The sequence below is a fragment of the Mastigoproctus giganteus genome, chromosome 10 (genome assembly GCF_048544385.1).
Source record: "Mastigoproctus giganteus isolate SK-2022 chromosome 10, ASM4854438v1, whole genome shotgun sequence".
NCBI classification, from domain to species: domain Eukaryota; kingdom Metazoa; phylum Arthropoda; class Arachnida; order Uropygi; family Thelyphonidae; genus Mastigoproctus; species Mastigoproctus giganteus.
The window spans coordinates 82,066,955-82,083,587 of record NC_143584.1 but is presented as its reverse complement, the minus strand read 5'-3'; the positions used below and the strand labels follow the sequence as shown (position 1 = coordinate 82,083,587).

Below are 16,633 nucleotides of genomic sequence, written 5' to 3'. Positions count from 1 at the left end.
CCTATAGCACGCACCTACTCTTTTTTTTTTCTTTCCCAGTGCTTTATGTCACACCTCACTGACTCAACACTGCATTGTCCACCAATGTCAATTGGATGCACTTCCTTAGATTTTATGCATTTCTTAACTAACAGCATAACCCCTCCTCCCTTCCTGTCTATCCTTTCTGTACACATTGTACTCCACAAATTTCAATTCTGCACTGCTTATATCCGTGTGGCACCATGGATATAAGCAGTACTCTCCACTTATTCTTAGTACACTCCACTCAATATTTCCTGTAGTCTTCCAGCTAAAGAATATCAGAAGTGCACAGAACAACCTTGATGCCAAGAAAGCTCCATGTCCTGTGCTTTTAGCTTGCTATTAATGTCAAACTTTGCAGATAATACAAAGGTTGGCAGGGTGGTTAATGACAGTAATGATGGTATGTACTGCAAAAAGATTTAGAAAAATTAGGTCAATGGGCTGAGAAATGGTAGTTGAAGTTTTAACATTGAAAAATGTAAGGTACTGCATATGGGTATCAGTAATCCCAGAGTAACTTATTAACTGTGTAAACTTACACTTAGGGTATTGGAAAATGAAAAAAAATCTGAGAGCAATTGTTCAGTCTGATGGGAAATTCTCTGAGCAATACAAACGTGCTGCCAGGACAGCTCATGGGGGTTTTGTCAATGATATACAAAACTATTGTTTGTAGGGATAAGGAGGTGATAATCCCTTTATACAAGGCCACAGCTATGCTGCATCTAGAGTATTGCATACAGGTCTGGAGGCCACTTTAGGAAGAATGTTGATCTGCTGGAAGAAGTGCAGAGAAGGGCAACCAAATTGGTGAAGGGATCAAAAGGGGGTTGCACTTACCTAGAAACACTTCAGTTGTGCAAACTGCGGTGTCTGGAGACTACGGACCTTTGGAGTGATCTGACTGAAATGTTTAAAGCCTTGGATGGATTGAGTAAGCTGAATGTGAAAGGCATTCTTTCTCTTGCTGAGACTACACACACGAGGGAGTATAAATTTAAGTTGAGGAAGGATGGTTGCAGGATATGTGTGGAAGTTCATCTTCAGTCAGCAACAGCAAGTGGTTGACAGTTGGAATAGGATTCCATCTGTTGTTGTGGAAGTTGATGGTTTGAATAAATTCAAGGAAGAACTAACAAATTCTTCAAGGGTAAGAATGGCTGAAGTGTTTTTTTTTTTTTTTATGCTGATGCTATATAATCTTGCTTTCTTATGAATAACCAAGAAATTGACGAACATAGTACAGATTCAGAAACTGAAAAATTGTGTTGTTGGCCTCAATATTTGGAAATAGTCAAGTATGCTACAACAAACGATGCTACAATGAACAAATGCTACAATGAACAGTTTTTATTAATAAAATCAGAATGCTACAATGAATGCAGAGGAATACTATTTGCCGATGTAGCATGCATGTGTGCATGACGTGTTCATTAGAGTGCTTCCCACTTTGATTAGAGCGTCAGTTATCGTTGTTATCGTTTGTAAGTTTCAGTTATCTGCTTACTTACCCTTTAGCAGTGAAAACATTTTTTAATTATAGTATTCTGCTATATAATTTAGCCATGAGCCAGCAAAATAGTGTGGAAAAGCTAATTAACTTAGACATTAAGAAAGAAATAATTTCCAAGCGAGAAAGTGGAAAAAGTGTAGATCTAAGTGCTATGGCTAAATCAACAATCAGTACAATTTAAAAAAAAAAAAAAGGAAGAAATAAAAAGTGCACGGGTCGCAAAGGGAATCTCTAGGTTAAGCAGTTCATGTTGTAATATCACGGAAAAGATGGAAACTCTTCTATTAGTGTGGATTAATGAAAAACAAATGGTAGTGTCAGGGAGGCGATTATTTTTGAAAATGCCAAACAATTGTTTGAGACACCAAGAGTTTTTTGGCACTAAGGGGTGGTTTGCCAGATTTAGGAAAAGGACTGGATTACACAGTACTGTGAGGCATGGTGAGGCTGCAGTTGCAGGTAGGGATGCTGCTGAGCAACATCATGAGAAATTTAAGAAAATAATTAAGATTGCAGAAGGTGGTTACCTAGAAGTGTGACGAAACTCACCTTTTCTGGAAGAGAATACCAAGCAGAACATATATCACAGAGGAGGAGACCATCTTGCCTAGCCATAAGCCAATGAAAGACCAACTTACATTGCTCTTTTGTGCCAATGCTTCGGGTGACTGCAAGGTCAAACCACTGCTCGTGTATCATTTAGAGAACCCCAGAGCTTTTAAAAACATCAGGAAAACTGCCTTGGAGTTTTGTGGCATTCCAACCACAAGACTTGGATGACCAGGAGTCTTTTCTGCGACTGGGTGACTGTTTGGCCCACTGTCTGTGACTACCTTAGGGAGAAGGATCTTCCATTGAAAGTTCTTTTGGTCATGGATAATGCTCCAGCCCATCCTCCTAATTTGATGGAAGAATTACCAGATGAGTTCAGTTTTATCAAGGTTCACTTCTTGCCATCTAATACGATGCGTCTCCTCCAGCCTAAGGACCAGAAAGTGATTGCAAATTTCAAAGCTCTACACTAAGGCACTGTTCAGGAAATGTTTTGAGGCCACTTCTTCCAGTGATGTGACTCAAACACTTTTGGAAGGATCACTTCAATATAGCAGATGCTGTTTTTTCCTAATTGTGGTTGCTTGGAAGAAAGTTTCTGTTAGGTGCTTGAATAAGGCTTGGAGGCCATTGTGGCCTGACGCTGTTGGTCCAAGGGACTTCGAAGGTGTTCAACAGTTGGAGGAAGAGCCTGTTGTGCAAGAAATTGTGTGTCTGGGCAGTTCCATGGGCCTGGAGATCAATGAGGAGGATGTGGAGAACCACAGGAAGGAACTAACATTTGAGGAGCTAGCAGAACTTCACAACGAAAGGGTAGAGGCACTGAAAAAGAGGAAAGCTTTCGGGTACGAGAAGGACAAGGAAAAAAGTCACAGCATTCCAGCTGCGGACCTTAAAGAGATGTTCTCTTCCCGGAATAAACTATCCAAACTTTTTTTTTTTTTTATGTAAACCCCAAACACAAGAGGTATTAGAACTTTTTTTGCACTTAGTACCGTGCTTGGGTTGGAGGTTGAGAAGAGATGAAAGAAGATATTTGTTGACATTAGACTTGAACTTCTATAAACTGTAATTTTCAGGAAATACGTATGAAGGAAGGTTGTTCCAGAAAATGGCAGTTGAATGAATAAACGAGGAAGATGAAAAGTTGGTTCTGTGAGTTTGAAGTTGGACAGTAAATGGATGTTGGCGGCACATGTTCGGACTGTTTTGAAAGAGAGAGCGGGAATTATAGAAGCCAATTCAGAAGAACAGTGCCCATGGAACTATCTGTAGAAGAGGCATGCAGCAGAAACAGTACGTCTACGAGACAGCGAGTGGAGAGACTCTGTTAGAGATGAATCATTAATTAACCTAACTGCCCTCTTCTGAATGGAATCAAGCAGCCTGAGACAGAGGTTTTGGGGACACCACCCCAAAAGTGGGAACAATATTCCATGGCAGGGCGGATTTGCGATTTATACAGAGTGAGCAGCTGTTTGGAAGAAAAGTAACGCCGAGAGCGAAAGAGAAAACCAAGTTTTTTAGATGCAGAAGAAGCAATATTTGTAATGTGCTTGTGCCAAGAGAGATTAGAAGACAGGGTAATCCCCAAGAGATATATCATTTTGCCTAGAAATCGGAGTGTCACTAAAGATAAGCATAGGAGCAAAAGAATCCTTTTTGCGAGATATAAGACAAGACTGAGTTTTAGAAGGTTGAAATCAACTAAGTTGTGTTTGCCCCACTGGAGAATTACCTGAAGATCGACATTTAAGGAATTGGTAGCAGATTTTCGAGAAGTTGCAGCTGATTGAACAGGACAAGGTTTCTCAAAATGGAAAGTGGAATGCAATGTGCTATCATCGGCAAAACTATGGATAGGATTGTAAATGGATATGGACTGTAAATGTTATTGATGATGGTATATCAGGCTTAATGTCCAAGTTTGCAGATGATACGAAGGTTGGCAGGGTTATTAATGACACTAATATAGCGTACTGCTGCAACAGGATCTAGAAAATTTGAGCAGATCGGCTGAGAGGTGGCAAATGAAGTTTAACATTGACAAATGTAAAAGTACTACATATGGGAAGCAGTACTCCCAGAGAAACGTATATCAACTCTGTGGCACCACACTGACAGTGGTAGAGAATGAAAAGGACCTGGGGGTAATTGTGCAGGCAGATATGAAGTTTTCTGAGCAGTGCAGAAGGTCTGTAAGAGTAGCTCATGGTGTCTTGTCAATGATATACAGGAATTTTTCTAGCAGGAAGGAGGAGGTGATTATCCCCTTGTATAAGGCAATGGTCAGGCCACACCACTTTGAGTACTGTATACAGGTCTGTAGGCTTCATTTTAAGAAGGATGTAGAGCTGTTGGAACAAGTACAGAGAAGGGCAACAAGATTAGTGAATGGAACAAAGGGTTACTCTTACAAAGAAAGGCTTAAGTTTTGCAAATTAGTGTCTAGAGACTAGGCACCTGCGAGGTGATCTGATTGAGGTGTATAAAGCCTTTAATGGCTTGAGCATGCTAAATGCTGATGGGATTCTTCCTCTTGCTCAGAATAATCACCTGAGAGGGCATAAATTCAAATTGAAGAAAGATGGTTGTAGCATAGATGTGCAGAAGTTGGCCTTTAGCTAGCGGGTGGTTGATTGCTGGAACAAACTTCCATCTGTCGTTGTAGAAGTTGATAGCTTAAAGAGATTCAAGGCAGAACTTGACAAACATTTGGAGCGAGTGGATGAGTGAAATAAGAGGTTTTTTTTTTTTTTTTTTTTTTGGCTGATGCTATATAAGCTTGCATCATGTGCCTTTGCTAATGCTCACTTCTACAACGACAGATGAAAGTTAGTTTCAGCAATCGACTACCCGCCAGCTAAAGGCAAATCTTTGCACATCTGTTCTTCAACTCTTTCCTCAATTTGAATTTATGCCTCATCAGGTTTGTAATCTGAGCAAGAGGAAGAATCCCATCAGCATTGAGCCCGCTCAACCCATTCAAGGCCTTATACACCTCGATCAGATCACCTCGCAGGTGCCTATCTCCAGATGCTGCAATTAGCAGAACTTGTGTATTCTTCGTAAGAGGACCCCTTTATTCCTCTCACCAATCTTGTTGCCCTTCTCTGTATGACCTATACCCAGTACTCAAGGTGTGGCCTGATCATTACTTTATACAAAGGGATAATCACCTCCTTTTCACTAATATCAAAATTCGTGTATATCATTGAAAAGACCACATGATCTGCTCTGGCAGCCTCTCTATAAGATAACAGTATAAGGTTTTAATAGTATAATTTGATAAACACTATAGTATAACAAATGAACTATTTCTAAATATTTATTTATATTTTCCCAAATTATTTAAAAAAAACATTATGATGTACGTTATGTTGAATGCAAAACTAATCACGCAATGCTCTTTACGCAATTTTAATTTTTATATAATCCTAACAACAGCCAGATGTAATTGATTAACCTATTATGCTTTGCATATTCCATCAAGTTGTGCCACTCCTTGAACAGGATATAGCAATCACAAAAGAAAAAAACTGGACCTTTGACCTTGCAATTGCTATAGTGCCTTGAAAAATACTAAACTTGCTAGGTCTAACTTTAATGCTGACATAAACGAATATTTCATCGAATAAAGCTCATATTAATCATTTGCTAAACAATGCAGTTGTATTTCAAAAACTGACTGCTGAGAGCTGTACCCAATCACATTTACATCAGGACTAAAGTTAAAGTGAACAAAGAATAGTTCTTAATCTGGATTTCTTAGTCACCATGGCAACTGTTTCACAGCATTGCATATATATATATATATATAAAGAGTTAGGTAAAAACTTATAACAGCTATTGAAAATATGTTCTTTCAGCACAAATTATTTTTAAGTAGATATGAAACAATACAGAATATGCATATATTAATTATGAAACATAACAAATGTAAAACCATATAGAAGAAATTACTATTACTTCACACAACTGGCAGTTATTTGATTTAATTAAAAATTACAATCAAATTTAAATTTTAGTTCAAATTTAATTAAATTTTATTCCACGAGATTACCCTAAATGTAATTTTTTTTTACCCACCTCTTCCAAAAAAAAACCTATTCCACATTGTTGTTTGTACACTCAGAATGTGTTGGCAAATTGATTCAAGTGGAAGAAGAGTTTGATTTTTTTTCCGAAATTCTAAAATCACGTCCTTCTTCCTACTTTTTCACATAAAAAGAGGTGGGGGAAGATTAAATAGCGGTTTGAGTTCCGATTTATGTTTCCAGCTTTGGCTTCAGTCCAAATAATGATGGTGTGCCCCCCCCCCCCGATCACCTGGAAATATCGGGGTGCGCTGGATGCGACACATTCCGGCCCTGACAGAGAAGAGTGACCTAAAAAATTAACCGTGCACCCAATCCCCCGGATACTAATGCACGATTACCCCCCCGCCTATTTCTCTCTCGGATCGGAGTTTTAAAACAGGACATCGAACTGATTTAAATCCAGTTCGATGTCCTATTTCAACCCCCCCCCGGCATAACCCACACACCACGAAATTCGCAAAAGTTCATTTCCATCTATGAAATAAAAAGATAAATAAAAGTTATGAAAAACAATTTCTGCAAAAAATGAAAAATCAATAAATAAAATAACATTCAGCAAATAATTAATTAAATCAACAAAATAAACAACACTGATCTATAGAACACTTATTTTGTCAATTGGTGATAAATAACACTTACCAGCGAAGTCAGACAATCAACAAAACTTCATGTAACACTTGCATAAATGTATTCAGGGAAACTGACAAACTTTTAATGTGGATTAATTGATTTTGATCGCATTATTATTAAAAGTTATTACAAAATGGTAAAGGCTAGCTACTCTCCGTTATCACAACTTAAATTTTAAATATATCTCAGACCGAATGTCTCGGTGAAAAATTCACTGGCATCTAACACTCCTCTAGTTCCTGATTATTCAGATAATAAAACAGTACTTTAGTAAACAATGAACAAAACACCCCTTGAAAACTATGCATGTCAGATGTGACTAAAACCGCTGCACATGTCAAAAAAAAAAAAAAAAAGGTGTGGTGTTGTGTTGTGTATGTATATATAAAGACACATACACCACAAACCTTTTATTCTAAAGCTCCATAACCCACTATTGCTGAATACAGTATACGTTAGCTTACCTGACAACTGGGATCTTCCTTGATTCAAACAATAGTTTACGTAATATAGAAACCAACTAAGAGAACAAACATTTTGCTTCCGAAGCAGTGTTGGCTTCCTGTCTACTCTCGCGTCATCACGATTCTCTCACTCTAAGACGCCACATTCGTGTTGCTAATTCGTCTGAGTGGTGCATCTATTGGCTGAAATAAGGTACCAACCACCATTGGCTGTTGAGCGCGCCTTCTGCTATTCTACAATGCAGAACAAAATAATTTGTTCTCTGTTCTTACTTTCAGTTTGAAAATTTAAAACACTGTTGTTATCAAAATACCAATTCAAGAAGAGATTCAGCTAGTGATTGTATATCCATGAAAATAACTACCTTTACGTTTTCAGATCATACATGGGCGGATAGAAGAAAGAGGGCAATTTTTCTAGCGACCCCACAGCAACTGTTTATCAAACAAAATTAATAAAATTTAATCTTGAATTTTATTGAAAAATTGTATAAGAAGACTTAATGACTAAACGCATAATTGCAAAAAATCGGCCACACTGCAAGGGAAAAAAAAAAAAACTTTCTTACCGAGTGACAATCGCGTGATTTTCGGAAGAGAAAGGGGCAGGTAGAGGGTATCACTGGCATTAACCATACTCTAGTTGGAAAAACAATCCACATTATTTTTATCATAACGGAGACAGGGCCTATAGCTTGTTTAGTCAATATCTAGGACCGCCATTAGTTATAAACCTAGTACAAATTGCTGGAAACCTGGTAGCGAATGGGGAAAAAGGGGCTGTTCAATAAAGAATGATCATAATATTTCATCAACAACCGTTCTGCATGATATATAAAGCTGACCTGTGGAATTTAAATTCTAACCAAGCTGCATCATAGCAACTGCGTAGTACATCGTGCACCCGGTGTGACCGTGGCGTTCGTTTCAGTTTATGCCTATTCAGTTTCACCTATTAAATAATGGATGTGACAGCAAGGAACAGTATGCCGCCTTCAATTTGGTTTCCGAGAAGAGTCTGCACGGGTGGCACAGTGGTATCATCACAATCTTCCGACACCGGGTGGAAATGGCCCAGTTTCGAATCCTGTCGATGACGCGAGGAACCTTTATGGACTTTTTCACTCCATGGGAGTTAGTCGGTCTCAGCAGTAGACAGCAAGATTTTTTCGTCCACTAAAGCAGGCAAATCGGCCAGAGAACGCACGCAATTTACAGACACAAAACACATATAATGTATTACCAAGAATAAGTTCATCTCACACAATACATATTGTGTCTTACAGACACACAATGTGTATTATGTCAGATGAACTCATGAGACTCGTGGAACAGAAGAAAAATGCATGGGATGCATATAAATTATCAGGAGGCACAGAGGCCTATGGTAGGTAGAAACTAGTCTGTAATGAGGAGTCAGAAAGAAGGTTAAGCAAGTGAAGACAGATTACGACAAATCTTTGCAAATGATGTTAAGAAAAACAGCAAAGGCTTCTTTACTTACATAAAATATAGAAAGAAGAGGATGAATTTGATTGATTGTTCCACTTGATATCGATGGTTTAACTGTTGGTGATTCTGCTCAGTTAACTGACAAACTGAAGGAGTATTTTGCATCTACATAAACACATGAAGAATTCTGTAGAGAATTGGAAGACAGAAGCTTATTAAATTCTAACAGGTATCTTAATGATTTTGTAAAATTGAGAGCAAAGTGGAGGAGAAATTGTTCAAGTTAAACATAAGAAAGGCCCTTGGGGTGTATAGGATCTATCCAGTTGTATTAAAGGAGGGGGGAAAGGAAGTAAGCAAACCTTTAGCCATCCTTATGACAGCATGCTTGGACTGCACAAATGTGTACAAAAAGATGTACAAATGTGTCACCAGTTCACAAAGGGGTTCAAAGGGTGACATTAGTAATTACAGACCAGTTAGTTTAACTTCCGTTTTGTGGAAAACAATGCAGTCACTGTTTAAAGAAGTATTGCAGGATCATCTAGACAAGGCTTCAATAATAATTCAAACACAGCATGGGTTTGTTAAGGAAAAGTCTTGTCTGACAAATTTGATTAGATACTATGATGTGGTTACAAAGGAACCGGATGCAAAAAAGAATTTTGATATCATATACCTGAATTTTAGGAAAGCTTTTGATACTGTTGCGCATAGATCACTACTCTATAAATTGGAGCAGTATGGCATTAAGGGCAAGTTGCTGCAATGGATAAAATGGTAGTTGAGTGGTGGAAGACAGGGTGGTATTCAGTGGACCCTGCTCTTCGTGGACTAATGTTATTAATGGAGTCCCTCAGGGTTCGGTGTTGGGTCCACTGTTGTTTTGTATATTTTGTATTAAAGTATATCAGACTTAATGTTCAATTGTGCAGATGATACAAAGGTTGGCAGGGTTGTTAATGGCAGTGTGCTACTGCAATAGGATCTAAAAAGGTTGGGCAGATGGGTTGAAAAGTGGCAACTGAAGTTTAACATTGACAATTGCAAAGTACTGCACATGAGTAGAAGTAACCCCAGAGAAACGTACCAACTAGGTGGTACTACACTTAGGGTGGTAGAAAATGAAAAAGACCGGAGTACTTGCGCAGTCAGATATGATGCTTTCTGACCAGTGCTGACAGGCGGCCAGAGCAGGTCATGGGGTATTGTCAATGATATATAGGAATTTTGCTAGTAAGGATAAGGAGGTGATTATAAAAGTACTCTTTACTGCATACAAAAGGCACATGCCATACATAATACCCTTTACGGCTACAAGCCAGGGGTTTACAGTAAAGGCCAATACAAAGTAATAAACAAAGCTGAGATAGGGGAAAAAACGACAACAATATATTACTAATCATACAAGTGTAGGATTTGGACGAAAAGATTATAAATTGGAGAAAAAACTTTGGAGAAACAAAATTACAAATTTATATATGAAAATATATACACAACTGCATGTTATTAAGTTATTCTCCAGGGAGCAGTCCTTTTACAGTGCTGGAGTCATCCGAGCAGGTGCAGAAAGTTGGAACAACGTTGTGATGGATCCATGGCAGTGATGGACAGGTCCTCGGGAGCAGGTTCTAATTTCCTGTGATGTAGCCCTGAGACGGAAGTCGATAGAGTAAGTTCTGCCTATATTTTTTATCGAGTGTGAACTTGTAGAGGTCGCCGTCCAAAGAGTGTATGAACTGCACCAGTTACACACGTAAGAGAACCGATCGGATAACTTTTACCAGCTTGGGTTAGCCTGAAGGACTGGATTGGTCCTAAGGCTTGGTACCGGGATTCTCCATCCGCAGTTTGCCCAGAAGTCTGGTTCCGAAATAATGCCAACTATCATTTTTACACTAAAGACGAGTTTTCTCTCGAGGATAATGGCAGGAAGACGTCTGATGTTTAGAGCTTCCGCCATCTGGGAGGTCCTTGGTGCAGAGGGAAGCCGAAATTTCCATACGGTCCACTTTAGTAGTCAAAATTCGCTCGCGAAAATACGTCTGAGATTCGTTGTGCAGTTCAGGTCCAGACTTCTGCGCCATAAAGTATGACCAGAGTGACTCGTCTTCATATATCTGTACCCAACAGCCTGGTCACAGAGATTTATAAGTTGTTGCTTAAGCATCCACCGGAGTCGACAGAACTTTATTTGTAGGTGGTCTATGTGTGGTATAAAGGAGAGCTTCTGGTCAAAAATAACGCTCAGATCGGTGTGTTCCTGAACAGCAGAAACCGCGCATCCTCTTAGATTGGATTACACCATTGTTGGGTTCCGTTTAAGCGAGAAAGTCAACTGTTTCGACTTCTCAGATTGAGGTTAAACCCGAAATCGGAGAGGAAGGCCTCGAGATTCTGGATTTTCTGTAGGATTAATAGCAGTGAACCAGGATTGATAGCAGTGAACAGCTTTATATCATCAGCAAAGGTGATATCAGTTCGACCAGTCACGAAAAGCATAATACCTGAGACCAAGACACCAGAAAGGACACCACTATGTGGGACTCCAACTGTAATAGTTCTGGGGTAGCGCTGATTGGCATTGCGAACAATGATAGTCCTGTTCTTAACCAGTGTCTGAATAAACCAGAGCACATAACCCCTGGCCTTGTGGCCGTGAAGGGCTTATTGCAATGTATCCATTGTATTACCATTATTATTATTATTGCAATAAAGATTTCTATTCACATATCCATCCTGATAACATTGCTGGATTCTTCAGTGATCCGGAGTATTTGCTGGAGTTGTTCTCAGTTGCCCATAAAGCTTGATATCATTCATGTACAACAGGTCGGTGAGGGTGTACAGGTTCTTCCTTCCTTCTTCGAGATTATATTCATACTTACTGCTGTTGAGGAGACAGTTGTAGAACAGATGTGTAGAAATTTGCCTTTTGCCAGCGGGTAGGTGATTGCTGGAAGAATCCCTTTGTATAAGGGAATGGTCAGGCCACGCCTTGACTACTGCGTACAAGTCCGGAGGCCACATTTTAGGAAGGATGTAGATTTGCTTGAGTGAGTACAGAGATGGGCAACAACATTTTAACAAGAAAGACTTAAGTTCTGCAAATTGCAGTGTCTAAAGACTATGCAACTGAGAAGTGATTCGATTGAAGTGTATAAGGCCTTGAATGGGTTGAGCAGGCTCAATTCTGATGGGATTCTTCTGCTTGCTCAGATTACTACTTGACGGGGCATAAATTCAAATTGAAGAAACAGTTTTAGAATAATTGTGTAGAAATTTGCCTTTTGCCAGCAGTGATTAGCACACGCTTCTTGATTAGACCGAGGTTCGAGCCCGTGACCACCAAATACGGAGGATGCGGAAAGGTCGGGGAATGACCACCGCATATCTCCGCAGCAATATGGCCTTAGTTGCTAATGCTCTTAAAAACCAAATAACAACAACTGGTAGAGATGCTGAGAACATTAGAAGGAAGCACGCATGGTATTCTCCATGACTATTTGCATGTGACACATGTGCACATGCTGGGTTCCAAGAATACTCATGCCTAAGCAACACCAAGTTCGCATGGAGTTTTTCAGGAGCTACAGACGATGGTTAAGGAAAATTGTGAGATTCTGCACATAGCAGCAGACGAGACATGGCTTCATCATTTCAACTTAGACACTACGCAACAAAGCAGTTCGGAAATGAACACTGAAAAAAGCAAAAGTTGTATTCTGCAAGAAAGGTTACGGTCATCTCCTTTTTTGACATTCAAATGGTTTATCAACGTGTTACGCCACATTATATGACTGTTGCGGTACCTTACTACAGAATTGTAGTGCACATTTGCGGAATCACATTGGTTACAAACAACAGTTGCATGCAGGTAGATGGATGCTACATCATGACAATGTGAGGCCTCACATTACTCATATTGTCAACCAGTACTCAGCCAGCATTAATGTCAAATGTGTTCCTCAATCGCCCAACGGCCTTAAACTTGCACCCTGCAATTTTTTATTTCCAAAGTTAAAGAAGGAGCTTCCGGAAAAACCTTTCCAGTCATCAGAAGTTTTATTAACAATGGAATCGCTTTTCAAACGAAAGAAAAAAAAATGACGTCCCCCGTGTTTTTGAAGAATAGCAGAAAATTTGGAATAGGTGAATTTCATCGAATTGGGATTACTATAAAAAGGACCATCAAAATATGGATATTTAATAAGGGTATGTTCCGAAAAAAAATTATGATCATTCTTTATTGAACAACCCTGGTACTCAAACTAAGTTGTTATTATTATTATAATGGACACGTACCCATTGGTTCTTCACTGGACTACCAGCCTGATGGACCCAAGTTCGAGTCCAGCATTGGCAGCAGCAAACGCATCTCCATCACTCTGAGAGACTGGTATAATAATAACAGTAATACATTACAATAATAATAATAATAATAATAACTAGTGAGCCCCACCCCTGCTCGCCTACCCCAAGCACGATTTTCTATGTAAAATGTAGAGGTATGATGGAGTAAGTCAAATCTTTTCTATGTAAAATATACACCTGTCAAAACGCACTGATAGACATCTAATGAGGAAATGACCTATGTAATTATTTACCTGTGCATTTGTAGTGATGTAATTGCCCTGCCAAATTTTACCACGCGACCCTTTTCTCCCACTGGCTAGTCCACCCCGTAACATTCTCAAAGTCGAATAAATATCACTATGTAATTATTTACCTGCGTTTACATATGTCACTTAGGAAAAGGCCTTTTGCCTCGAGTTCCATAATGTCAGAGACGAATATTGGTCCATCCAAAAAGAGCAGGACTAAAATATTTAACTAAAATTTTTACAAACTATAAAATATTTACGAAATACTAAACTATTTACAAATATACAAACTATATCGGGTCCCTTCATCAGCTGACATTAAAATGGAACATCATATGATATTCGTGAAGGACACAGTTGTATTTTAATGCATACCATGTACTTGCACTACATTGTCAACAGCAACTGTTTGATTCTGCCCAGTAACCCAATTTTGTTCCTTCCATTTAACATTCAACCTCGTGCACCTGCTTCACTGGCTAATACATGACCACGCCCGGCATCATTTTAAGTTCCATTGTAATGTTTTTTGTATATTAATGTCAGCTGATGAAGGGACCCATCGTCCTGTTATAGTAGAGGTATGATTGTAAATGGTTTAGTTTTTTGTAAATATTTCTAGTTTTGTACTGTACAATGTTATTTGTATAATAATAACTTTATACTAAATACTAACGTTATAACTCACTGATCGAATTCTAATCAGGAAATGACCTATGTAATTATTTACTTGCATATTTGTATTGACATAATTTCCCTGCCCTCTTCTCCCATTGGCTTGAATAAATATCACTAGGACGAAACCTTTAATACACAGAGAGATAATTAACATTGCAAAAGTGGCCTCAGCGGACCTTCCATCCCAAAAGTCGAAGAGACAGATGAGGATGATAGCGGTCCCATCTGGAATCGCTCAGGAACACTACCACTAACAATCACAGAAAAAAATTAATCAGCATGTGCGCAACCAACAAGAAAGAATAAAGAATATGGAGCAGCAACTGAAGTGCAAAAGAACGACGTCACGATAAATTCAAAACGCAATACGAGTGGAAGAAGCCCCAGTGGCAGGCCATCCTGAGGATGCCAGAGGCACACTGCATCCAAGTGGAAACGATTAAGGGGCACCTGAAAACCTGATATTTACATACACATACAAAGAAAATTTTAAACGGAGGCGCCAAATTGCAAATTGCAATTTGGCGTCACATTCCCTACGAATTAACTTCGAAGGCCCTAACAGAATTCGAGGGAATGGAACCAAAAAGACCTAAATAACACCGAAGAGACTCAATAGAATCCTGTGGAGTAACAAACCACCTCAATCACCATATCATAACACATTACCTAGGAAACAATGGAGCAACACCGTAGCCAGGTGGGCAGGAGCGGCAGTGCATAGCACACGCTTCTTGATTAGACCGGGGTTCGAGCCCGTCACCACCAAATACGGAGGATGCGGAAAGGTCAGGGAATGACCACCGCATATCCTCGGAGCAATATGGCCTTAGTTGCTAATGCTCCTAAAAACCAAATAACAACAACAACAATGGAGCAACACTGGAGGCCATCCACACAGGCGTATACTGTGCTGCCATAGCAACCACTAGGACTATTTGGAGGAGACACAAGAGACGAGCAACTAAACGACTGAAGAAACAAGGAACAGCCAGCTTGAGAAGAAGCAGAAGACAGAGGAATTAAGAGTCAATATAGATCAACTGATCCAATACAGGATAAAACATCAATGAGCCAAAACATTATGAAAGCATTATGCAAATCGAAGCAAGCAAATCGAATACACCTGGGGAAGTGATGGTGCCTGGATGCACCGTGGGTCGGGACATATTAAAAAAAACACCTGATACTGAGCTGCGCTAATCAGTGTTACTCTTGTTCTTTTGATGGGAAAGGCAGCGGACTTAAGCGAGTTTGAATAAAGGCCAAATTGTAATGGCCAGATGACTGGTTCAGAGCATAGTAATTGGAATGTTGGTGATGAGAGTAACGCACCAGAATACACAGTACATCGAACCCTGCTGAAATTGGGGCTGCATAACCACAGGCCGCTGCGAGTACCCATGCTAACTATGGTTCACCGGCGACAGCACCTACAATGGGCACGCGAGCACGGAAACTGGACCTAGAGTGATTGGAAGAAGGTCGTCTGGTCCGATGAATCACGTTTCCTGTTGCACCATATGGACAGTCAGTACGTGTGTGTTGTTTACCTGGGGAAGTGATGCTGCGTGGGTGGACCATGAGACAAAACCAAGCCGATGGCAGCAGTGTCATGCTTTTGGTGACGTTCTGCTGGGTTACCCTGTTCCAGTCATCCATGTGCCAGGCACTCTGACATCTGCCACCTACCTAAACATCAGCTCAGAGAAATGACTGCAGCACATTGCTGCCACCTAGCCATATGGCGATCTGGGCTGGTAACCTTGACCAGCCTGCTTTCACTCCTATTCCTTGGCAGGGGGGGGAGATGGCTCGCTGTCTTCTCCTCCTCCTCCTTCTGCCATCCCCCTTTCCCTCTAGTGGGGCATGGGCATGCCCCACTGACTGCAGGGGCCATCTACCCTATTGGCCCCTTACTTCTCTTTCTTCCCCCCTGCCTTCAGTCTCCCTATCTTTCTCTTTGACTATACACCGCGAAAGCCCCACGCATCCAAATTTAAATTAGCATCAAAATTATTGCCCGCCCCCATTAGGCTTCTAGAACTTGTCATTTTAGCGTACAACCCCATAGTAATTTCGGCGAACAAACCCCACATACTATCTCTTAATAGCGATCTTGCAATTATACCACGGCGATTATCTTTTTTTTTTTTTTTTTTTTCCCTAGGACCCAGCCGCTGAAATTCCAGGAAATTAGGCGGCGGGACCTTCCAGAGTATAATAAATTTCAAGGTACACCTGGCCAGCCTCCTCGTTGGCATAGTACGGACAACGTCGAGTCCCATCAGGGGCTCGACGGCCAATAGGCCAGAAGAACAATGGGCACAACATACTACACAACACATGATCCATACACTTTTAAATCTCTGGTCTTGACAGAATACTGTCCCTCGATACAGCGAACACTCGCGGAGATGGGAGAAATTCCTGGTGCCGTTTGACCCTCAACATACTTTGTACTTTGTATTGTGTACCTAAACATCATTACCGAGCACAGCTACAAAGCACTGGCAAACTTTGCACAAGATCTTTTTGACAGAAGGCATACTCTTCTGCCCCCACAGCCACAATAGCGATTCTCAGGCCCACAATATATGACTTTGCAAACAA

At 40.1% G+C, this 16,633-nt stretch overlaps 1 protein-coding gene across 3 annotated transcripts in view; it reads right to left on the bottom strand.

Annotated features, from left to right (window-relative positions):
- LOC150079120 (docking protein 5-like) overlaps nt 1-16,633 on the bottom strand; it is a 453,516-nt gene that overhangs the window by 193,491 nt on the left and 243,392 nt on the right. For 2 of the 3 annotated variants that reach the window (XM_090384138.1, XM_090384140.1), the window contains exon 1: nt 7,287-7,502. The exons of the other annotated variant lie outside the window; for it this stretch is intronic. The gene's annotated coding sequence lies outside the window, so the exon portion shown is untranslated. Of the gene's footprint in view, nt 1-7,286; nt 7,503-16,633 lie in introns of those variants that run through there. 3 annotated transcript variants of the gene reach the window in all.